Genomic DNA, 24857 nt, shown 5'->3' on the forward strand with positions numbered 1-24857 from the left:
CTCTTGACAACTTTGCCCCTGTATCCGTATATGCATCTTCTTTTACTAAGCCTCAGCCCCGGCTTACTCCCATCGTTCGTTTTCTCTATTCCTGTTTATGAGTAGCTGGATGCCTGTGGGAAAAGTCCAGTGAGTGGCCTGATTTTATTCATTTTAAATTTGTTTTGTCATCCTTTTTGCGCGCCCTGTCCATGGCAAAACAGAACTATTATAAATCATTGATCTACACCAATGAGCAGTCCCTGAAGTGATTGTTCTCCACTTTTCACACTTTGCTAAAACCTTCTCCTTCTGTTTCTTCATTATATTCTTCTAATGATTTTGCTACTTATTTCATCACTAAGATTACTACTATTTATTCTGAGATTGTTCCTCCTGTTTCTTCAGCTACTACTAATCTTCAATCACTTTCAACTAAAAAAATTTCCGTGTTTCTTCCTGTCTCTTTGGATGAACTCTCTATGCTGCTGAACTCTTCCAAACCTGCAACTTGTTCTTTTGATCCAATTCCTTCTCATCTTCTAATTTCTGTTGTTCCTTCCTTTCTGCCCTTGCTTCTCTACATCTTTAAGTTTTCTCTCTCTCCTGGCTCCTTCCCCTCTGTTTTTAATCATGCTCTAGTTTCCCCTATTCTGAAAAAACCTTCTCTTGACCCTTCTTCTCTGTCTAGCTATTGTCCTATTTCTCTTCTTCCTTTTCTGTTTAAGGTTTTGGAACAGGTCGTTTATTCTCACTGTCTTGAGTTTCTTGAGGCTAATTCCATCTTAGATCCTTTTCAGTCCAGTTTCCCCCCATGGCACTCTACAGAGGCATCTCTTACAAAGAGCTTAGATGATCTCTTGCGGGCCAAGGCTAATGGCCTTTATTCTGTTCTTGTTCTCCTTGATTTGTCTGCAGCCTTTGACACCGTTGATCACTTTCTTTTAGTTGATATTCTCTCTGACTTTGGGTTCTCAGACTGTTCTTAACTGGTTTAAATCTTATCTGTCAAACAGATCTTTTGCAGTGGTCACTGGTGGTCAGGTTTTGTCTCCTGTCCCATTGTCTGTTGGAGTTCCACAGGGTTCTGTTTTGGGTCCCTTAAAGTTTTCTCTTTACACACTGTCTTCAGGCAAATTTATTAATTCCTTTGGCTTTTCTTATCACCTGTATGCCAATGACACTCAGCTGTATCTTTCCACCTCTCATCTTTCTCTGGGTTTTGAACAGCAACTTTCTTTCTTGTCTTGAAGCTGTTTCCCAGTGGTGCTTGAAGCTCAGTAAGTCTAAGACTGAGCTTCTTGTTTTTCCATCAAAGCCTACCATTCAATATTCCCTTTCTATTCTTACTGACAATATCTCTATTCGACCTGTGCACGAAGCCTGCAGTCTTGGTTTCATTTTTGATTCCTCCCTGTGGTGTATCCCCTAGATCCAGACTACAGCCACGGCATGTAGATTCTTTCTTTATAATATTGCTAAAATCCAACCATTTCTTTCGGCCTCCACTGCCAGGATCCTGGTCCATGCCTTAGTAGTCTTGTGACTGGATTTTTGTAACCTCCTTCTGATGGGGCTTCCTCTTTCTCATCTCTGTCCTTTAATTTCTGTCCAGCATTCAGCTGCACGCATCATCAGTTCTGCTCACTGCTTTGACCATATTTCTCCTTTATTCTCATCCCTCCATTGACTCCCCCTCTCTTTCCATATTCGTTATAAACTGCTGTTGATGACTTTTAAAGCTTTGCTCTCCTTATTTATCAGACCTTCTTTCCCCTTACCTTCCCATTTGCACCCTCCATTCTGGGAATCAAGGACTGTTGTCCCAGCCAAGGATTTTTTTCTTCTACAGCCCAGATCCACCCCTTTTCATTGGCTGCTCCTCACTCCTGGAACATCCTTCTCTCCCAAGCATGGTTCATCACCTCTTTACTCAGCTTTAAAGCTGACGTAAAGACAATACTGTTCAGGGAAGCATTCCCAGACATAAAATAAATAATAAATAAAAAATTTATTTATATTTTCACACCTCTCCCAGGTGGATCGAGGCGGCATTACAACCTAGTATAAAATATACAAATAAAAAACATAGTAATAAAATACAGAAGACTTAAGAATTAAAAACACGCTATCAAAAGGTGACAGTGGGATAAAGATATTCCAATCCTAATCAAAGAGGTGGATCCATGTGTCTTTTACAAGATCGGGAGGGTATGCTCGTTGGAAGAGATCCGTCTTAACTGCCCTCTTAAAAGTCTCCAAGGAGGTAGTAAGACGGATCTCTTCTGAGAGATTGTTCCATAGTCTTGGAGTGACTATGGTGAAAGCTCTTTGGGAAGTTGAGGTTAATGTAGACATTTTTAATTCCAGTAAGTTCTTCCATGATGTTCTGAGAGTGCGGGGCGGATTATGTAGGGAGAGGCGTTCCCATAAGTAACTTGGGCCCAAGCCATGTAGGGAATTAAAGGTAATAACCAACACCTTGTATTGTGCTTGGAAGCAAACTGGCAGCCAGTGAAGATCTTTTAAGATTGGTGTTAAATGATCAAACCTTGAAGAACTGGTGACCAACCTGGCTGTCATATTTTGAACTAATTGAAGCTTTTGAACTTGGTACAAGGGTAGTCCCATGTAGAGCGCACTATAGAAAACACCTGATTGTTATTGTAGCTTTATTTTTATTTGTTGCTTGCTGTATTTTATTATTTAATGTTAATATCTATTAATATCTATTATGTTAAATTAATTTTGTAAAATGTATGCCTTAGGCTGGTTTATTTCATTTTATTTCATTTTTAACTGATTGTATGTACAGTGCTGTGTAAATTAGCAGCACTCTATAAATAAAGTTTAATAATAATAATAATAAAACAAGTGGCAAATGACACAACCCCATAACCTTAAATATAGGGGTTGGCATTGTGTTAGTGACATATGTGTACTTCTCTCTTTTCCTTTTGGACAATTCAGTACCTCCCTTAAACAATTTCCCTCCCTAACATGGTCATAGAATGACAGGGGGAAGGTGGGGAGGGAACAAACCAAAAATTATCTGACTATTTTCTGAGAGTCAGAACCATGTTGGAGGTCTCAGAGGACTATGGTGTGCATTTGGTGAGTTGGATCCAATATTTCATAGTGGGATAGTGCATGGCTATGCTGAGCATATTGCTACATATTAGTTTGTGCAGTGATGCAGTTTAATACCATCATAGAGCTGTCCTTGCATAATTTTACAGGATCTTTTACATAATTTATAGGATCTCGGCTGCATTCTGTTCATTTAGAGATATTTTCCAGATGTACCTTTAGAAGTAATGATCATAGGAGGCAATGACCAGCTTTTTCTCTCTGCCTTTGGTTAACAGGATGATAACAGATGACACAAGTCCTAGTATATTTTTTGTTTGTTTGAAATACAGTTCTCAGAATCCTTGGGGCCATGCTGGATAGAAGATTTGGGCAGCAGTGATCCAATGTAGATGTGTGTGTGTTTGGTGGGGGGGGGGGACTTTGACCAACTCATATAAATTCGGCCCACTCATTCACCTGATTTTTTTGCTAATCTCACCAGCCTATTGCAGTGTTCTGTGCCGCATTTCAATCTTCAAACAATCCACAACTTTTAGGAGGATTATCCCAACAAAATTAAAATGGTAACTGGACTGGAGAACATTGGTGACCATAACAGCAGGAGCAGAAGTGCTTTTTGTGAAGGCAATGTCAGTACAGTATGAATCCAGCAGATTTCTTGCTGCTATTGCTACAAAATGATGGTGTCAGTGGAGAGAGTTAACATTTTAAATATTCTGGAAACATCTATTTACAGTGGTTTCAGAAGTATCACTTGACAGATCAATTGTATGCAATTTGTTCTTGTATTCTGCACACAACATGTGTGCAGAAGATTCCATGTTCACTCAAGCTAAGGAAAACTGTTTAGGGATGGAAAAGGCTATACCCTTAACAGGCAGGATATTTAAGCAATATGGATATGATATGGTGTCCTATGCTATGGTTTGTTTTGGTTCTCTCCCCACTAACCTGGATGGCTGTAAGTGGTTGAATAGTCGTCTCAAATTCTAGATTTCTTGTTTATTGGAACAGAAGTGGAGAGCTTTGTGGGATTCTTGTCAACTGTTACCCAGTAGAGTTTGCAAGGGATGTATATATGCTGCATAATCAAACTGTGTTGATAATACTGCAGGAAAGGCTCAGTCAGTCTGGTCTGAGTTAATGCTTTCCCTCTCAGGGACAATGAGCCCTGGACTTCAAAGGAGCTATCCAAATGTTTAACCATAACCCCAAATATGTTCAGCACCCCAGATAGCTCCTTGAAAATCTAGTGTAGAAGCAAGAACAGATGCACTCCATTTCTGACATTGATATCACTGGCCACAACTAAACAGTCTTTTGCAGTTGCTGCCAATTAACTGGGATATTCTTGCCAACCTCACTTTCTCAACCTGCCTTTCCCTGCTGTTTCTATTAATTCCCCCACCCCACTTTCCCTTGAAATTTATATTGCAGCCTGTAGCCCTTGCTTTGCAAGGTTTGTTCACTAGGTGGCAATGTAAGTACAGCAGTTGCTGTTTGTCTCCTAATCCTACTTGCTTGTTAGAAAAAAAACAACAAATATAATAAACCATAAGGAAGGAAGCTTGACCTTTCCTTGCCATTTCAACATATTGCCAAGTAGGAATAGATTTTTGTGTCAAATGAAGCATGCAGCTGCACTGATGGGAACCCACTGCTTCATTTGCAGCAGGGATACAATAATAGTTAGGGAATGAATCAGAATTTTCCTCACCCATATCTCCTTTATTCTACAGGCAATCCATGTTGAAGTGGTAGTTCTATATAACTGTGACTTTCCTTATTACTATGACTGTTGGGATTAATCAGCGGATTGGAAAAATGTTATAAATGAATGGATGCAATTAAAGGATCTTTATCACTTTCTCGTTAACTTAATTTTAACAATTAGATAAGATCAGTACAACAGATTGTTTAGATTAGAGATTTTTTTTTACATGATCCGTTTCTGTATTGATTTGTTTGCTGAACAGCTTATTCCAACCTGACGTGGAACACCAGTAAGCTAAAGGAATACAGGAGGTTAGATTACAATGATGGTCTCCCATAAAAGTCCCTAACAAACATGATCTTACTTAGTTCTAAAATCTGAGGAGATTAGGTGTGGCCAGGGTCTACTACTGCTATGATGACGCCGACTACTACTACTACTAATGCAGATATATAGATAGATATGCAGAAATCTTTAATATATGCAAAATAATAATAATAATAATAATAATAATAATAATAAATTTATTTATGTTTCCCCGCCTCTCCTGGTGGATCGAAGCGGGGTTACAGACTAAATAAAAACACAGTGTTTACATAAAATTTCAATTAAAAGCAGCTAAAAACAATAAAATATCCAACATCATACAATAACAATAGCATCATACAATAACAAGGCAGGGATCATACACAGACAGGGCATGTCATTCATATCATGTCATTCATATATTATTTCATTAAATATATTATTTCATAAAATCATTGAATTCATTCTAAATTAATTCTAAGACAAATGAAGAGTAACTGAATACTCCAGTTAATTCTCTGAGGGGCTAAACAGACCACCCCTTTGGAGTGGCCTGCCACCACTCCTTTCAGTGCTGGATCAGGGCCATGACAACTACACACTGTAGCCTTGATCCAGCCTGTCTCCAGCACTGAAAGGAATGGCAAAATGCTGCTCCTTTTTGAGCCGGGGAAAAGGCACCTTTGACACAATGGAGGCACTTTCAAGCACTCCTTTTAGCATGCATCATCTGGACACAGCACCAAAGGAGCACCGTGATGCTGCCTGCCATGTGATCAGGTACATGGCATGATGCTGGCATCAGGGCAGCACCAGAGTGTGCATCATGTGGATGTCACACCCCCACTCTGCCTGGAGGCCACATATAATGTCATTCTATTCAGCCTCTGAGTCTCTCTTTTGGTTGAAGGTAACTGGGCGGCAGCCAACAATAATAAGCAGCTGTACTTCTGAAAGCAGAACTCTGTGGTGCTTTACAGGCAGATAGTTTCAGCACCTTGGCCAGGAAGTACATTTCTGCTCCCCTGTTTCACAAAACCAGAAGGTTGTTCACAAAACCAGAAGGCTTTGGCCTGCTGGACAAGGGCTTAGGGTTGGGACTGTTCAAATAAACTTAGAACCCATTGGCAATTTTTTTCTGTATTACTAATACATGCGGCCATTGTTGCTATCCTGGCACTCACAGCTAACCATCAGCAATGGGTTCTCTTTTTGATTAGGTGCATTGCCATTTCTAGAGGAGTGACTAGTGTTTGCGTGGTGTATTTATGTTTGTGGGTGATAACTTTGCTTTTACTTTCTTTGAAAGCCATGCGGCAGTTTGCCACTGCAGCACTGAGAGAACACTCAACCCAAATGTAGTAGGAAATCGATTATTTTGTTCCTTGGGTTTTTGGAGAAATGTGAGTGTCTTGGAGGAGCTGGGGGACTATATATGTTCTACAGTTTTGTCACCCCTTCACAAAGTATCTAATGTGTATAAGAAAAATGTATACTGTATATACTTGATTATAAGTCGACCTCATGTATAAGTCGAGGGCAGGTTTGGGGGACAAAATTATAGATTTTGATATGACCCATGGATAAGTCAAAGGTAAAACTTAAGGGCATGTAATAAAGGATGTAAATGATGATGCAAACAAAAATGATGCCAAAGAACTTAGAACATTCTGGCAGGCATAACTGTTTGTGCTGATCCTAAAGGCTGGATGAATGAGAGAGTAGAGGGGATCCATGCTTCTTTTTTGTGCTCCCAGGATGGACTAAGCCCTCACCTTTTATCACTCTATTCAGAGAAAGGGGATGGCTCATATATATGAGCTAAAATACAGTACTTACATTGACCCATGGATAAGTCAACCCAGGTTATTTGTGTCAGTTTTTTGACTAAAATTTCTAGACTTATACATGAGCATATACAGTAAATGCAGCGTGTTCACATTACAACTGTTTTCAGTATAAAATAAAATTATCTACATGGGGAAGTTCCAATGGGACCCAGTTCAGGTAAATAACAGGCATTACAAACTATGCAACAGTCAGCAAGTTTCATTAGTAATCAGTAATGGGCTGGATGAGGAAAAACAAACTCAAGCTGAATCCAGAGAAAACAGAGGTACTTGTGATAGGTACCCCAAGTCCAGATAGGGAAATTTGCCATCCTATCCTTGATGGGGTTATGCTTCCCCTTAAGGATAAAGTTCGCAGTTTGGGAGTACTCCTGGATTCATCTCTACAGTTATCATCTCAAGTAGATGCGATGGCCAGGAGTGCCTGGTATCAGCTTTGGCTGATACGCCAACTGCGTCCCTGTCTGGATCGAAAGGACCTTGAAACTATAGTACACGCTCTGGTAACCTCTTGCTTGGATTTCTGTAATGCACTCTATATGGGGCTACCTTTGTACCAGGTTCGGAAGCTTCAGTTAGTTCAGAATGCTGCAGCCAGATTGGTCACGGGTTCCCCAAGATCAGACCATGTAACACCTATATTAAAATCTCTCCATTGGCTGCCTATTAGCTTCCAGGCTCAATACAAAGTGTTGGTTGTTACCTAGAAAGCCCTACATGGCTTGGGCCCGAGTTACTTGAGGGAGCGCCTCTCCCTACATAATCCGCCCCGCACCCTCAGAACATCGGGGACATATCTACTTGAATACCATAGGGTAAGATTAGTAGCGACCCAGCAGAGAGCCTATACGGCGACAGCCCTCGCTCATTGGAATGCTCTTCCTGAAAAGATTAGACTTTGTCCCACACTCGAAGCCTTCAAGAAGGCATTGAAAACTTATCTTTTTCAGAAAGCATACCCCCCTGATTCTCTCTAAAGATAGAATACCCTAAGGAAGATCAGGATGTCTAATTTAGTCAGTTGTTTTTAAATTGTTGTATAATGTATTAGAGTTTATGGAATTATTGATATAATCGTAGATATAATGTATTTTTGTAATCTACTGTTTTGTATTGTGACATATGTTCACACAATTGCCATACTGTGAACCACTTTGATCAAGAAGGAAAAGCAGTATACAAATAAAGCTTTTATTATTTATTATTATTTACTCTGTTTAGTGTTGCCCAAAAAAGAAGAGAAATTGTTTCCAGAGAAACTCAAATTCTACACCAGGATATTCTGACTGCAATTTTGCACAGAGAAATATATTTTGGAAATAGTTGCAACCTGCAAGATTTCATAAACATTTATAGTTTACCATGAGGTCAGGTTAATGGGAAACCTAAAATACAACACATGCTCTGCTTCACTTAAGATTTGCATTTTCCTGAACTTTACCACAAACCAAACTGTCTAATGAGAATTTACAGTATGGCTGAATGGCTTCAGTGGCTTGAAGGGAGGTAGAAAGAGTGACTTTTTAGAACATGTGCATGCCCTCTATTTCACATGGAGATAATTTTAAATTTGGTGGTAATGCCTAATTATATTGCAGTTTTAATAAAACAGTTTCAGATTATATTGCTACTTATAAAACCACATATTACTCTTGATTGTATTATTGGGATACTTAAAAAGGAATGGTAGAAAATGTGATTTAGATGTCCATTATACATTTGCTAGCAAAATACCAATTACAAATTTTATTGGAGAAAACAGAGTGCTCCCCCCTGATTTAATAGTTCTTCAGAATAATAAGTTAAAGTTAAAGTTCTAGCAATGATAAAACCCCACCAGTGGTACTGCAGTGATGGGACTGCATGCTCCTGTGAAGCAAGAGGTTATGCTGAAGGTAGCAATGCTGCTGGTAAGGTCTCCCATGTTAGCAGTAGTGGTGTGTATGCGACACCATGGCTAATACTGGTTAGTACTGCCCAGAACAAGGCATAGTAAGTCCCCTTTGAATGTCTTTTATCATCACAATCCTATGATGAAACAATTCAAAATGGGGGGAAAATGCTAGAAGGTGGAAGTGCCAGATTGGATGCACTTAGCGAGCTACTGGGGAACAGCAGAGCACAACTGTGAATAGCACCGTGGCTAACGACAAAACTGGATTCAAGTTGAAAGGAGGTTCAGCTGTTGACATGCATAGAAGGGAAATGAAAGTTTGAAGCTGCACCACACACATTAGAAGGACATGGAATGTAAGAAGCATGAATCAGGGGAAGCTAGACATACTGAAACAAGAAATGGAATGGATAAGCATTGTAATACATAGGGTGAGCAAGCTAAAGTGTACAGGAAAGGACATTTTGAGTCAGATAATTACACAGTGTTTTACTGTCAAAGCAAAAATTTAAGAAGAAATGGGTTGGCATTAATAATAAAGAGCGATGTAGCAAATCAGTCATGCAAAGTCTGACTGAAACATATCAACAAGACTGCAGTGAACACCCCATCAATATTACCAGAAGCTAGATTTATGCTCCAGAGGCAAAGGTAGGAGAAGAGGCAGAAAAAGAAGAAATTGAAAGATTCTGTGCTGGAATACAGGAGGAAATTGATCACAAATGAAAACAGGAATTCTTGTTAATCATAGGTGATTCAGATTTGTACTTACTTCATTCCTGCAGGCAAAAACTAACTTGAGGAATGTTCTCCCTTCCTTGTGAGAATATGCAGATTTCTGTGCAATTGTTGATCACTATTCATACTCAGGAGATCTCTGAGAAAAATTCACATTATTTTGTTGCATATAAATTTTGAGGAAAGGGGCTGAAAATATTTTGTGTAAAATTAACCAGTTCCTGCAGTAAATGATATTTGTGCAGTAAATACATGCAAGAAAACTACATTTTTCTTGCACAGGAATCTCTTTATAAACAAGCAATTGCATTTGGTTGCATAAAATATACAAACTTTTTAGTGTTTGCATCCATACATAGATTCCTGCTCAGAAAAACTATGTGTAATTTTCCTGTATATGTATTCTGTGTCTTCCCCCATTATCTTGTTTTTAATGCAGGAATTGGTGTATGTGGTGTATGTTATCTGCATAGGAAAATCACATATGTTTTTTTCCAGAAATGTATTTTACCTAACAAAGTCCAACAGTGCAAATAATCTTATGGCTGATCTCCCTTTCCTTGGTGAGGTATCTCAAGTGTCGAGACACTTTTTGTTCTCCACTGCAATCATAAACAGGTTTGCTTTGTATTACTTTACTTGAGAAACTAGAAAGCAAAGAGTGGCTTTTTTAAAAAGGGAACTATCTACTATGGAGAGTGATGGAACATAAATTAATTACCTTTAAAAGTAATTTCCCAGTTCCAATTTATTTACTGAAAACTGTGTACCCTTTTTAAGTGTGAATAGTATCAGTATGGCTAGCAATAAAAAATAAATAAAATCAACTTATAATCAAATAGTAATTAATAAAGAAAACAGAATTAAAAGTGGGAAGCAGATTTTAAAAAAGAGGCAGAGAAAAAAGAATCTTTAACCCCTTATTGTCAAAAGCCTGTATTACCTGAATTTCCTTAAAGATAAATTTCCATGCTACAGTTAAAAAGATCCTCTCTTTTATTTTCCCCATCCCTTTCCTGATGGTAGACATATTTGGAGAAGGCCCTAAAAAAAGCAAATGTAATGAACATGAAGGTACATAACGTTGTTTGTGATCTTTGAATAAAGAGCTTTGGACCTGAGAACCTAATTAGACTATACATTTAGCTATACAGACACAAAATATAATTTAATGACGTTTGCTTTCTTGGGACTGATGATGGTGCTCTTGGAATTCATATTAATAAATGGATAAGCACAAGGTCAATTCTGTTGTAGTTATTTCTAAAATAATCATAATAAAAATCCAACAGAAATAACTTTTTTTAAAGCAAAGTTTGTCCACACTACTTAATAATGCATAAATACATTTGTGGAATATACAGTAACATTAAAATCCCACAAAACAATGATACCTTTATTCAGCCTAGCAAAATCCACAAAAACATGATGCAAGCTTTCAAAGTTCCACTGGCTTCTTCATCAGGCAAAGGTGTTAAAATTATACAGGATAATTTTTTTTTAAAAAAAATGTGAGAACATTAGCCACAGGCCTTCATTTTGTCAATAATATTATTGTTGTTGTGTTGTTCTGTGCTGAGATGCTGTGGAGAGATAACTATGCAGTCATGTCCCTCTTCCTTCTGGCCATGTGTCACTGGGAACAAAGCATTCCAGAGTCCAGGAGATGAAATTTGAATTCCATTAGCAATACAAAGATGTACTTCTTCTGAGAGCCAAGATGTCTCCATCCACAGTCCCCTTTGTTAGTCAGAGAACATTGAAGCTCTCAGGAAAAGCCTCCATGCTTTTGCATTAGTAAAATTTTAGGAGCTGTTTTGGTAAAACATGCCAAATGCAGTGCCATTTTTTTTAAAAAAATATTTTACCTTTGTTGTAGGTAGAAACCTCAAATATTAGAGTCCCAGTCAATTGGCTTTCTCTTTAGGATTCCCCTGCAGCGGCTGCAATGTGGTATCTTCACATCTAGGAAACATATTCAGGGGTAGCCATATAGCAAAGTACAATAACATCCAAAATCCATAAAACAGTAATACCTTTATTCTACCAACCCTAAAAAAAATTCCTAATGGAAAAGCATGGAGGCTTCTCTTGCATTCATGGAATATGTGTGATATTATTGTCATGTTTTCATTGCAGTTGTAGTCATTTACATAAAGTGCTACACCATTAGGCCTGTCTTTACCATTTCGGTTTGTTATCAGACTTTAAAAATTGCTTTAGAACAGACTGGCAGCTAGTCAAGATGTTTTGGAAGTGATGTGATGTCTTCCCTGAAGTACCTTTGTTTATAAAGCTAGAAACACAGGCACTGCAATGCAGTGATGGTTACTGGGCAGAGAACCCTACAAGCAGAAGAATGTTGTGTGGTATGTGGAGGAAGACAGGGCCTTAGGAAACGAGAATATGTCACCACTGACCAGTTCCTGACCTTTCATTTTGACAGCTGACTTATGCTTATGCACATGAACATAATGAATTTTTAAATTTTATATTTTAACACAGTTAAGATAAAGTTTGGGCTGAGATCATGCATGCAGTCAAAACAGCTAACAAGACATACCACTGATTTCCAGGATAAATATCTTCATTCTTCTACAAGACATGGCAGTCCTAATACTGGTGCGTGCATGTGCGTGTGCAATAAGATAGGTCTAAAACAACAACAAGAGAGTAATACTCCATTTCTCTTTCCTAGACCGATGCCATGCCCTGTGGAGCTCTGCTATGGCCACTACATGACCAGAGAAGGGGAAAGGGAGAGGGAGGAAAGGAAGCAACTACAGTAAGCAGCAATGACAGCCTATTCCTCCTCACCCTAGTTCTTCAGAGAGAAAGGAAGAGGAATGAGACTGTTGTTTCTCTTCAGGCAGTGACATCACTAAGGGGGTGCTTGAATAACCTTGAGCTCAGAAAACCTTGAATAATGTGTGCATATATCACTAATAAGATTCCAGCTACTATATTTCAGAATATGAAACCATATAAAACATTCATAAGAAGCCCAATGTATTTCCAGCCAAATATAAATTCTTACGCCTTGTACAGAGGTTATTGGAATAGTCTGAAAAAAAAAATTACTCTGGTGAACTCACCTTTTTTCTGGGTAAGAATAATGAGAGTAATTTTTGTAGACCATTCCAGTACTCCTCAGAGAAGGCTAAAAAATTCAGTGTGTGTGTATGTGTGTGTGTACATGCAGACAGACCAATATACACCTGCATTGCAACTGAAGTTTGCAGGGAGGGCTATCCTGTGTGCCACACCCATGGGGGCAATATGGCATGGGAGGACATGACAGGAGGCTTTCTCAGATGTGACATCCCATTGGGCATGCTCTCCTCTCTGAGGTATGAGTGGTACAAACATTTGTTTCTTTCCAACACCAAGTCAGGACATGGCTTTTAATTAAAGACTTTGGGGCTTAATTTACTTGTAAATGTATATGTACATGATTTTTGCAATTCAGCAAGATGTAGTAGTTTGAGTGTTGAACTATGACTCTGAAGACCAAGGTTCAAATTCCTACTTTGTCATGGAAACCCATTTAGGTGATCCTGGGCAAGTCACATTCTCTCAGCCTCAGGTAAAGGCAATGCCAAGCCCTCTCTGAATGAGTTTTACCAAGAAAACCCTGAGATACGTTTACCCTAGGGTCACCATATATTGGAAACTACTTGAAGGCACACAACAAGAATACCATTTTTAAAAAATTGTTGTAGCCTTCAAAGTGAATTTAACTAATTGTCTTGTTTAATATGCTTTTAGCCTGTTTAAAATATTCTATTGCTTTACTCTAAATATTTAAATTGTTTCATCTGTATGCTATCCTGAAATTTCACAAAAAAGGCCAGGTTATAATTAGATAACATTATATCTAGTTTTTGGCATCACATATATTTTATGTTTGTAATTATATAGTTTATATGCTGGTTGTCAGCTATGTTTTGGTATTGTGATTTGGTCACACCTTTTTGATATGGGAGACATGAATCTTGGATCTAGGACATCTATTACTAGGGTCTATTTCATGGACAGTGAGACTTACGCCTGAACACACGATTGCAGATCCCAGTTCAATTAAAGTGGAATCATAGTCCTATAACTGTATTCTGTAAGAGGATCCTGAGAGATCTGCATTCAGAGTGTCAGATAAAGTGTCAGTTTCCACTTAGTTTGTAAAATGACACTTTCTCTTTCTCTCACTTCTTCTTAACATGGTAAGGTTACTGTTTTGCATTTTTAACATAGCAGTCTTTTATCTTTCAGCAGCTTCATAAAGCAATTAGAAGGATCCTCTCCAGTTAGCAAACTATTTTCACACTGTGTAGAAGGTGGGCAAAACTTACATATAATAGCACCCTTCAAAGAAGTGGTTTTTTTAGTGTTTTAGGAGCCACTCTGTTCACTAAGTCTTTGTGCCAGAACATCATTCTCCTAGGATGGGTGTTTTTAAAGTGGTTGAATCATGCATCTGAAATTTAGTTTCTCTTCCAGTACTAGATTTTAACTCCTACTTTTCCCTCCACTTCATAGCCATGGAAACTTCCTTTTGGGTTTTATTGAAAGAAACTCCGAAGTGCTGACAGGCTCATTTAATTTATCTCAGCACTGGCTTTTTTGTTGCAGAGATAGCACAGTGAAATTGAAGAAGTTTGGGAGTTTGCTGTATATCAAAGTATATTGGTCGTAAAAGCTAAAATCATAGCAAAGGGTAAAAGATTAACCCATTCTAGTATATCACACTGCCAAAAGGAGCAATATCATTCCACTAAGGACTTGAGGAACCGAGATCAAAAAAGCAAAATAAGGGTTATAAACACTAGGATATATCCTTATCACTGTCATACACTTGGGATTTATAAATGCAATATTCCAAGTGTAGAAATGAGAAAATAACCTCAAAACATGTTTGATTTATATATATATATATATATATATATATATATAGAGAGAGAGAGAGAGAGAGAGAGAGGTATATGATCCTTTACCCTCTTAAAATACAATATTGTTTAAATTGTGAATACTATTAACAGCAATTACAAACCAATCACATAGCCTACTTGCTTCTCTCTAATCAGAACCTTTATGTCCCATTAATAAAAGGAGGGAGGGATATATAGGTAGGTTAGGACAGGTAAGTGTGAAACTTTAATACCATTGCCCAAGTTTCTGGCATAGCTACTTAGAGTCCTATTAAAGTGGCTATAACATTTCCTTCCAAGCCTGATTGTTTATTATTAAAAAGACCCTGGATACTAGATGTCAGACTATTATTGGGATTTATTCCTATTTTATTGTGCTAAAGATACTGTATGTGGTGGAAAGGTATGTATTTAAATGCAAATATAGTCCAAGGAAGATGTATTATATATATCTTATATATAGGCAAGTGCATTCATCATTTAGGCCTGAAGCAGAGAAGACAAAAGGAGTGACTTCTGCCCACTTTGGAGGTGTGGTGTGCAGATGACACAACCCCTGACAAGGCTGGAAGACACTCTGAGGCTGGCTAAGGTGGCCCGAAGCAGCCAGCAAAAGGAGCATTGAAAAGCTATTCATTGCCTGTTTGGGACCGTGGTGACAGCCTGCTTTAAGAGTGGGTTGTCCAATCATTGTGGACCTGGGCCAATCAGAGCTTCATCATGGGTGAAGCAGACAGAGGCCACTCCTTTACGACCATCTGTTTCACCCCCTAGACTGGGCAAAAGAAGGTTAAATCAGATGCACCCAATCCAGCTTTAGTCAAATCTCAACAAACATTTCATATGAAACAAATTGTGCAAGAATGCATATAAATATGTACACCAGAATGCACATTATAACATACATCACATTTAGACCAATACTGTATGGACAAAGGGCTGTACACACTCAGATCTGCCTTTAGAGATACAGTGGGCCTTTGGTATTCCCTGGGGTTTGGCTCCAGGAGCCCCCAAACCTATGGATGCTCAAGTCCCATTAAATACAACGGAATATTAATATAATCCCCTAATGGATATTCCTTAACACATTTATAAATTCAGATATTATTTGATACAACATAAAACACCTAGAAGGAGTGGACATGGTATAAATGACCCACATAGCACCAAACATAGGGTGTGTGAACTTCACATAGACACATGCAGAACATGAGAGGAGGAAGCTTACAAGAAAGAACACAACCACACTCTGCATTTCTGACAGGAAACTGATGACCAAAGGATGAGGTCTGCCAGATCAAACAAGACCAAGACCCCATTTCATTTTTTTTTTATGTGTTCCACAACACCCCATGCCTGTACACTTAGTTTTGGCTATCCAGATCTTGTCTAAGTGTTATAAAATCCATGAAGCATCATTGATCACGATTAAACCTTCTCATTCTCCCAAACATTCAAACAAACTCTTCAGTTTAGAAACCTTCTTAGGTTCTGTCAGAAGTAATCAGACCTTTAGGTTTCCCATGGACCTTTTATGGGTTAAGGGTGTAAATATTAACCAGAAAATGAAAACTTTTTGTCATAGTTGTGACAGCTTGTTTTCCCCCTGCATGCATGACTGCTGTCCTCATATTTTTCTGAGTACTTTGTTTCCATCTTCTCGCAAATCCCACCTGTTCAAGCCTCTCAGCTTTATTCTTCATTCTTCCTGGCTTTCTGTGGACCTTTCTCTTCAAGGCAGGTACTGTATCTATTGCCTCAATCAGCCCTTATTTTCTGCTATCCCCCTCCCATTAACTGAATTCTGTTAGCTTCACAAGTGCTATCTTAGTATGTATGCTACTTTCTGTATTTCTTAATGAACTTATGTATAATTCCTCGTGCCTGGGGCCTATAGCAGCAAGTACTGGTATAGCTGGTGCCAGATCCTGCATATCACACTACCTCCTCTTACATAACCAAGTTGAGTGTTTTCCGAAATTAATTCAGGTAGATTGCAACTACAAGTGGAAGCTTTACTAGCTCCACACATTTAGGGTAACTACACATTGCAACATACATCACATTTAGACCAATACTGTATGGACAAAGGGATTTGTGTCCTTTTCTGTCTTTTGAGGTACAGTGGGTCCATGGTATCTGCTGGGATTTGGTTAATCAAAATCAAAATCAAAATCAGTGGATGCTCAAATCTCATTAAATACAATGGTATAGTAGAATGGCATCACACACATACAATGGCAAAATCAAGGTTTGCTTTTTGGAATTTACATATTTTAAAAATATTTTCAAACTGCAGATAGCTGAATCCATGGATAAAGAATCCATGTATACTGTGGGCCAACTGGATATCTGAGTGTAGATCTGTGTGCCACTGGTCATCTGTCTATTCTTGATTGATCTTCATGGTATATGGATCTCTATCCACATACTTCTGCAGTTTATAATTACACATTAACTGTTTATTCTATGTATATATTTGACCAGAGGCAGACTGCTTCCTGAAATATTATGACCAGAGGTCATAACTTCTGTCCAAAAACAACAAGAAAGAAGAAGCAAATCATAGTAAAGCAAGCCCATGCTGTGAAACTGCTGTGTAAATTCTCCCGATAACATTTGAAGCATTTTCTTATGTTTTATGTACTTTTCTTTCTAAATTTCAACCACAATGTTTTCTCTCTCTCTTTGTTAATCAGTTTTACATCCTCCAAAAGAAAACTTGAGGGGAAAAGAAGAGAAACAGATCAGAAAAGAACAAAACCAGTAAATATGTCAATAATATTAGAAAAGCAATCAATTCCCATCAAATTTTGGAATATCTCACAATACATGAAAATGAACTTGTACAAGGAGGAAAAACATAATTCCATGCCATAGTATGTATGCACCTCCTCACAATCAGTTTGCAATGGAGTTATTACAGTGAATAATTTATTTTAAATCAAGAGTTTTATAAATATAAAGTTTGCTTGATTAAAAAGGATAGTGAGAAGGAGAAATGTTGCTCAGTGCTGTGAAAGAGAAAATATTGAATATATAGCATTTAAAAATATGAACAGGCAAAACATTTAACTGTAAATTTGTTGATGTTTTCAGCCTTGTGGGATATGGATGGGTTGAGAAAGCAGAAAGGTTCAAATTTGGCAGTCTATTTGCCATTTCCATTTTTATTTGCAAGCCCTATTCATTCTGTTTGTTAGTAACAAAGACAGCATTGCTGGCACTATAGATTTATTATTGCCAAGGGCTTATTATTTTCTGACCCTGCTTCCTATTGAAAGCATTTATTATCCTTATGGCATTCTGCAAAATATGCACCATAAAATTGTTTGTAATCTTTATTATATGTGATAAACTGCCTACAATTTAAAAAAGATATGGGCATCCTTTTATTATAAAATCATTCCAGGGTCATCTCCAGTCCTTCAGCAGCTCTGAGGTGGTGCTCATGAGGAGGAACTTTCATTTCATATTTAAATGGTTTTTTTAAAGAAAAGAAAAGAAAAGGCTATTCTCCACTCCCTGCTCCGTTATTTGTAGCAGGAATATTGCCCTGACTGCTAAAAGATATAGAGGCAAGGCATTGTCTGATGGCTCCTCAGGGCCCTATCTCAATAGAGGACTCTCTGGTATCCTGGGAATCCAGAGCAAAAAGTAAGTTTTTGAAATCTGGTGTAAGCTGGGTATACTGCAGATTTGTTGATGAACTGGACAGTTCACACCAGATCCAGAGATTCATTGGGAGTGATCCCCATGAGGAAAGGAAGAGGATGTGTTATTTGGCCCATGCAAACATGACCTTTCTTAAGACGGCAATGGCAAAAGTACTCTGAATGAATTGAATAAATTTTCCAATAAAGCCCTAGGACAGGGTCACCACAAGTTGGGGTTAGCTTGAAGACATGTAAGAACAACAACAAGGGTCAGTCTACACAATGAAAGTTCTCCTGGTAGAATGTGAGTAGAATATGAGCCAGCCATACATGATTTGAATGTATTCATCCCTTTTATGGGAAAGGGAGAGGAAAAAAGTCCTCAAACCCTAAAGAAAAAGGTTTTGCACTTTTTACTGTAGTATGCTGAAAGATTCACATTTTCGATTGTGTGGATATCCTAATCTCTTCTTCAAATGCCTTTGCATGAGAGAGGGTGGGTGGATAGGCAGATGGGCATTACTGCTAAAAGATTTCTTTGGTTTTAGGCAAGGGTTTGCCAATTACAGTATTGTTTATTTTGTTTCAGGCTGAAACTGGCAATTAGAAACTCCCTCCTTCACTTTAAAGGCAAGGGACATTTAAATAGTTAAAGGTCCCTTGGTAGAAATATGCAAGTGTTATTTCACTCCCTTGCATTGGGAGGGAAGGGGCTGGAGCGGGGCATCCCTTCCCTCAGTTATTAACTCTTTCTCTTCTCATCCACTGCCTAGAGATTGGCCTTAGTTCTACCAGCTTTCAAATGGGGTGGAGGGTATGGAGAGAAGAGATGAATCAATCTCCTGTTTTCAGGAAACTTTGCAGCATACAATAACCAAAGATATCCAAACACAGTAGGTGACTGGAAAATGTACAATGATAACTTGTAGGGAGAGGAGAGGAAGGAAAACATAACAACAAGAGGCAGAAGTGTGTTTGTTCACATCATTTAATTGACAGAAATAGTATGCATGTGAATAGGCAAGAATTAGCTCAAAAAAAGTATCAACAATTGGAGTTGATTTGAAGGTGTGAAAATCCACAACAATGCACATAAAATACACACTAAAACAAACAGCACTAAAACAAATGAAAACCAAACAGAATGACAACAACACAAACAACAACAGATTTTTTGCAGAAATCCATTGCATTTTGTGCAAAACCATTGGACAGTTCTTCCCAAAAACAGAACCTTAAAAACATTCTGGAAAAAAGGCCACCAAACACTAAAAAAATCACAGAAGAACACACCAAAAACCTCTTCTAATTTCACCCACTAGGGGAAAACCTTTCTATATTTTCCATTCTTGTGTGAGAACAAAGTAAGTGAAGATTTACTTCCCTAGGTGGGAATGAGAATTGCTCCATTGACAAGTTTCAGACATCTCTGTCCAATACACAGTGGCTGTAGAGAGATCTGAGCCTCCCTGGACATTTTCCTAGATACAGTCTCCTAGTAACCAACTTCTAAAATGTTCTGACTAAGGGGCTCATCAAATGTATTTGGCTATCTTAGGCCTGTTACAGACTGCCAAAATAAAGCTGCTTCGGGTCTCTTTGGAGGTATGCTATTTAAATGATGCATGGGTCCTAAGAGTCCGGAGGTCGCACCAAAGCCACACTCCATTCCTAAGCACCAGAGTGCAGCTTTTGGTGCAGCTTCTGGATTCTTGGGATGCATGCATCATTTAAATAGCATACCTCCAAAGAGACCCGAAGCAGCTTTATTTTGGCAGTCTGTAACAGGCCTTAGGCAACAGAGAATAAGTGTGGAGTAGAGCTGGTGGTTTTTTTACCCCCCACCCCACCCCACCCCATCCCACAATTCTATTTCCAATTCTATTCTAAAGGTTTTTTGTTTTTGTTTTCTAAACCAAAGGGTGGTCATTGGGGGGTATATTTGGAAATTTGGCCTGTTTGCATAGCTGGAGCTCTGATATGCATATGTAACTTTGGAACAAGCATCCTATGTTCACAACAATAGCCCTCACACTGCCATGCAGTCTCCCAGTTCAGCTCTGCTCACCAGGAGCTCTGAGACAGTGACATGAAACTGCTTCCCATCACAACGAGATTTGGAAGCAATTATTTTGATTTTTGAGTAGATTGTACTTTGAAATATATTGGATCAAGTATATTACAGATAAAATTTTCTGTATGTGTATTTTCAGAGTAAAACATAACAGTGCATCAATTCATGTACAGGACATAAAAGCAATATAGGTGCCAGATACACATTATATTACAACATGCCTTGATTACCATCTGGTTGGTTTTAATTAATTTTCTTAATTGGAGAACAATGTGTTTTCTAATTACACGTTGAAAACACTACCAGTTAATTCCAGGTCTTTATCTGTTGCACAAACTCTCCTTTAAGAATCGTAGTCTGGCTCATTTTAACAACCCTTGTCTCAGTGGACAAGGCTGTTTGGCAAATTCCTGACAATTACTCAAACTAATCACATGTGAAAGAACATTCCAATATTGTAACTTGAGTGCCATAAAAATGAAATGTTGGTAATTTAGGCCATCTAAATAGCAGGATGAAACCTCAGCTAGAAATGTAATTATAAAACAAGAGAGATGCAGCTTGAGTCAAATTTAAAGTGAAATATCCCTTTGTAATAAAAGCTACCAAAATGAGATCAATGACCACTGAAATGGAAATTAATTTTTCCACTTTATGAACCCCCTCCAGCTCTGATCTAGCATTAACCTTTCAGTGTGTTTATATAATAAAACATCTAAGCCAAACAATTAAATTCATTAATATTTGTGACCCTAAGAAAACCCCAAATGTAGCCCCATTGTGTGGTGTGCTTACAAGTAACAAATCAAACACTTTATTACACAGTCCTCCATTTTCCTAGGACAACTATACATAAGTCTGTGATATATCACCTTTGTTTCCATGAACAGTACTGTTTGGAACTGTATTTTCCACATTACAAGAAATAATTTCTTATTTTTTTCTTATGATTTCCACTTAATGGGGACCAACTATTTCAAAAATCATAAAAAGAAACTTTATACATTTCTGTAATATGTTTTTCCCCCCAGACAGCCAGTTGCTGCTTATTTTTACCTAGCCAACCTTAACTACAGAAAAGCTAAAATATCCCACTCCCCAACTTGTCACCCTATTCACAGGCTATAAAGTGGGCTATTCCATTTCAGTGAGACTGAGTTATGTCTTCCCAGAACCAAAATATTTAACTGACTTACTGCCTGAAACATAACCACAAATATGGTTTATTTTTAAAGTATATTTCTTAACCACTGATCAAGACTACAATATTCTCAGGGTTGCCTATGACAACATAGCATCATTTCATATCAAATTGTGGACATAGCAACTAAGGTAGAGGCTCTGCTTGACAAACTAGAAATAAATACATCACTATTTGTTGAAATGAAAAATATCACAATTTTATTTATTGATCACAGTTGAAGATGGCACTGTTGATTGGTTGGCCTTTCTTGACACTTCCCCAGACTCAGCAAAAGTCATGTTGGCTTTTGGGAGACAGAAAACTTGTGCCCTGCTTCTACTTTTATCCATCATGGACTACAAATATATTTCCCAGTAAATTGGGAAACCCATTCCTTATATTTCAAGTTTAGCCACAGAGAAGAATTTGATATGTGGTTAATGGTTTGTTCCTGAGGTAACAAAATAAGGGGGGGGGGGGAGTACATTCATAAAATATGATTCGTTTGTTTGTTTGTTTATCCTGCCTTTTGATGTTCCACCATGGAATAATGAGACCAGACACACAGATTGGATTGATAATGGGCCACTTTTATTGACCTAATTAAATATTTACAAATCCTAGAAGACCATAAAAGGGGGGAGCAACCTGGTTGGGAATCAGCTGGGGCCAGGTGTCATTACCTGACAACCTCCCCAGCCTTCCCTCAGGTGAAAACACCTGCCCCCTGTAGAGCAGTCCATTTGACTGGACTACTCCCCAGGCCAGACCTCTGGTGGAAGGCAGACCCAGGCACCCCCCCTCCCCCAAGCCGTGTAATTTTAGGAGTGGGGGCCAAAATCCCAGGTCTACCTCAAGGATCCAGTCCTTCCCCATCTCTGGGCAGTAGTAACCCTAGAAAGGTGGTTCCAGATCTCTACCTACGCCACATGGGGGTGCTATGGTGTATGCCAAACTCTCACATTCTCCCCACTACCTGCCACAGAAAGGGACGGGTGTCTGCCTAGTCCCTTTCCCCCACCAGGCCAGCCAAGATGGCACCCAGCCCCTTTTGCAAGTCCTCCAGGAATAAGAGATTTCCTTCCTCTAAGAGGTGCACACTGTCCACCCTGTAGAGCTCTTTCTGGTGAAACAAGATTCCCCGATGTGTAATAAGGTAGCCCAGTCCCTCGTCCATGGCCTTGTGCATTGCCCGGTTCACTTTTCTCCATGCCAGATCAATGGTGCATGGATCACCTTCACCCCTCCAGCACTGGTGGGGCAGTATTGCGGACCACACCAGTGTTACATTAGGCCAGGCAGCTTGTATGACTTTAAAGTCCTGCAGAGCCTGTATCGAGAGGGCCTTGCCTTTCATCAGGCCAAGGTCATTCTCCCCCAAATGGATGACAAGCGCATCAGGCGGTAGCCCTGCGCGCTCCTCAAATAGTAGAGGCAGCAGACCATTCCACTCCAGCCCCCCTTCTACCAAGCCATTTCACTGTGGCCATTCCACTCAGGCCTAGTTGGGCTCCTATCGGGCTGTTTCTGGCTTGTCACACCGCCCAATACACCATGCTGTGCCCGTAGATCAGGACTCTCAATCTTCCTGGTCTGCACCTGAAACCTATATAAGACTGGTTAGTGGTTTAGAGGCCGCACATACCTTTTGTAAGCAGTAGACCTCCAGCAGCCAATTCGCTGGAGCAATGGGGCCAATCCCATTGCTGCTGCCATGGACGCTGCCCCAATGCGAAAAGAGTGAGTATCGAAGTGAGCCTTGGGGAGTCCTAGTCTATTTAAGGCCCCTGATGTTATTCTCCAAAACTGGTATTTAGTCAAGGGGGAATGGTCAGTGTGGCAAAAAAAGGCTCCCTGAATGTTCCCCCCTAAGCCTAATGTAATCCTGCAGTGCAGTGACTGGGCACAGTGACTTGTCATTGCAACGAGCCAATGTAACTATCACCCCTTTACCCCTCTGATCTGTTTTGGAACGTCGGATCCTGATCTGTACTAAGTTCTCTGAAATAGCTAAGTCATCAAACTCCAGGGCCCTTCTGGTTGTGTCCCCATTGGATGATACGACTAGCTCACTTATCTGCAAAGCCCCAAAGAAGGCTGTAAGGGCTGCCACATGGAAAAGGGCCACGTCAAATGGCGATGAACATATGTTCGGCCATAGGTCTCGCAAGCCTTTTAGTACCTGGGGTGACAATGACTCCCTTTGGTCCCCCCGATGGTCCCGCTCTCTACTCCAACCCTCCAGTGCTTTGCGCACCCTAAAGTCTCCAGTATTGTCTACATGTCCTTGTGCTTTGGATGTGAAAGCCAGTGCCACTAACCTGCCCTTGATGGACTGTGGGGCAAGTCCCCTTCCTCTTAATGTAACACAGTAGTGAAGGATGTGATCCACTAGTATGGGCCAAACAGGTTGGAGCCCACCTGCGGCCTTGAAAGACTCAAAGTCCCTGCCAGCATTCTGGTATTTGGTCCTGGTGCTAGGGACTATGGACAGGCTTATAGCCTGGATAATTTCAGTCCTCCAAGATTCCATAGGTCTATTGGCATCGGTACTTGAGAGGGGTCTGCTTCCAGGTCTGAAGCACTCCATCTGTTGTCGCAAAAGAGAATCGGGTATTCCATTGTCAATTCCCAGGACATGGCGAGCCAAGAAAAGGATGCTGTAGTGGAAACAAAACGCGGCTGCCCAACTGCGCGGGCCGGACGCTTTGCTGCTGGGAGCTGGCGCAGCTCCCTGGCCCCAACTTCCTGGTTGGGACCGTCCTCCGCCCTGATTGGTGGTGACGGGTGGAAGGGCCCTCCCCTTCCGCCCGCGCTGCTCTGTAGGGGCGGAGGAAGCCTCTATGGTGAGGCTTCAGTCCTCCAGGGCAGCTCATTGGTTGGGCTGCCCTGGAGGAGGAGCCTCACTCAGTGTTGCCAATTTCGTGACTTTCACACGAAAACGGCGACTTTTCAGAGCTTTTCATGTGATTTTGGTGCCTGGCTCTATTTCAGTGAATTTTTGGTGACTTTGGCCCATTTCAGCTCCAGCCTGAGAGGGAGGCTGGCTGCAGAGCAACCAAGCCTTTGGAGTGTAACAGTTTTCAGCCAATCAGAGAGAGGACTGGAGAAAAATCTCTCTCTCTCTCTCTCTCTCTCTCTCTCCCTCTCTCCATGACTCCCTCTGAGAGCCAGGCTACAGAGCAAGAGCAAACCAACCCTGTTTGGAGGAATCACACTAACAGTTTTCAGCCAATGAGAGAGAGGACAGTGATTGCCCCCCCCCCCCCGGCATTCTCAGGCTCTCTCTCCAGGGCAAAGCAAAGTGGCGGGAGGGGAGACAAGGAGGCAGGCAACCAGGCACGTGTTGCCCAGGAGGAGTGAGGGCTCTTGGCTGGCTTCCCAATTGCCTTGGATTTCCAAGTAAGAAATAAGTTTTAAGGCACACAAAGGCAATAGTTGA

At 39.8% G+C, this 24857-nt stretch overlaps 1 pseudogene; it reads right to left on the reverse strand.

The window, feature by feature from the left end:
- Positions 1–22418: 22418 nt before the first annotated feature.
- LOC149318220 (uncharacterized) lies at positions 22419–24005 on the reverse strand (annotated as a pseudogene).
- Positions 24006–24857: the final 852 nt, after the last annotated feature.

This window comes from Sceloporus occidentalis, unplaced genomic scaffold, assembly GCF_023333645.1.
Source record: "Sceloporus occidentalis isolate IW3139 unplaced genomic scaffold, rSceOcc1.0.p SCAF_2, whole genome shotgun sequence".
In the NCBI taxonomy this organism is placed as follows: Eukaryota; Metazoa; Chordata; class Lepidosauria; order Squamata; family Phrynosomatidae; genus Sceloporus; species Sceloporus occidentalis.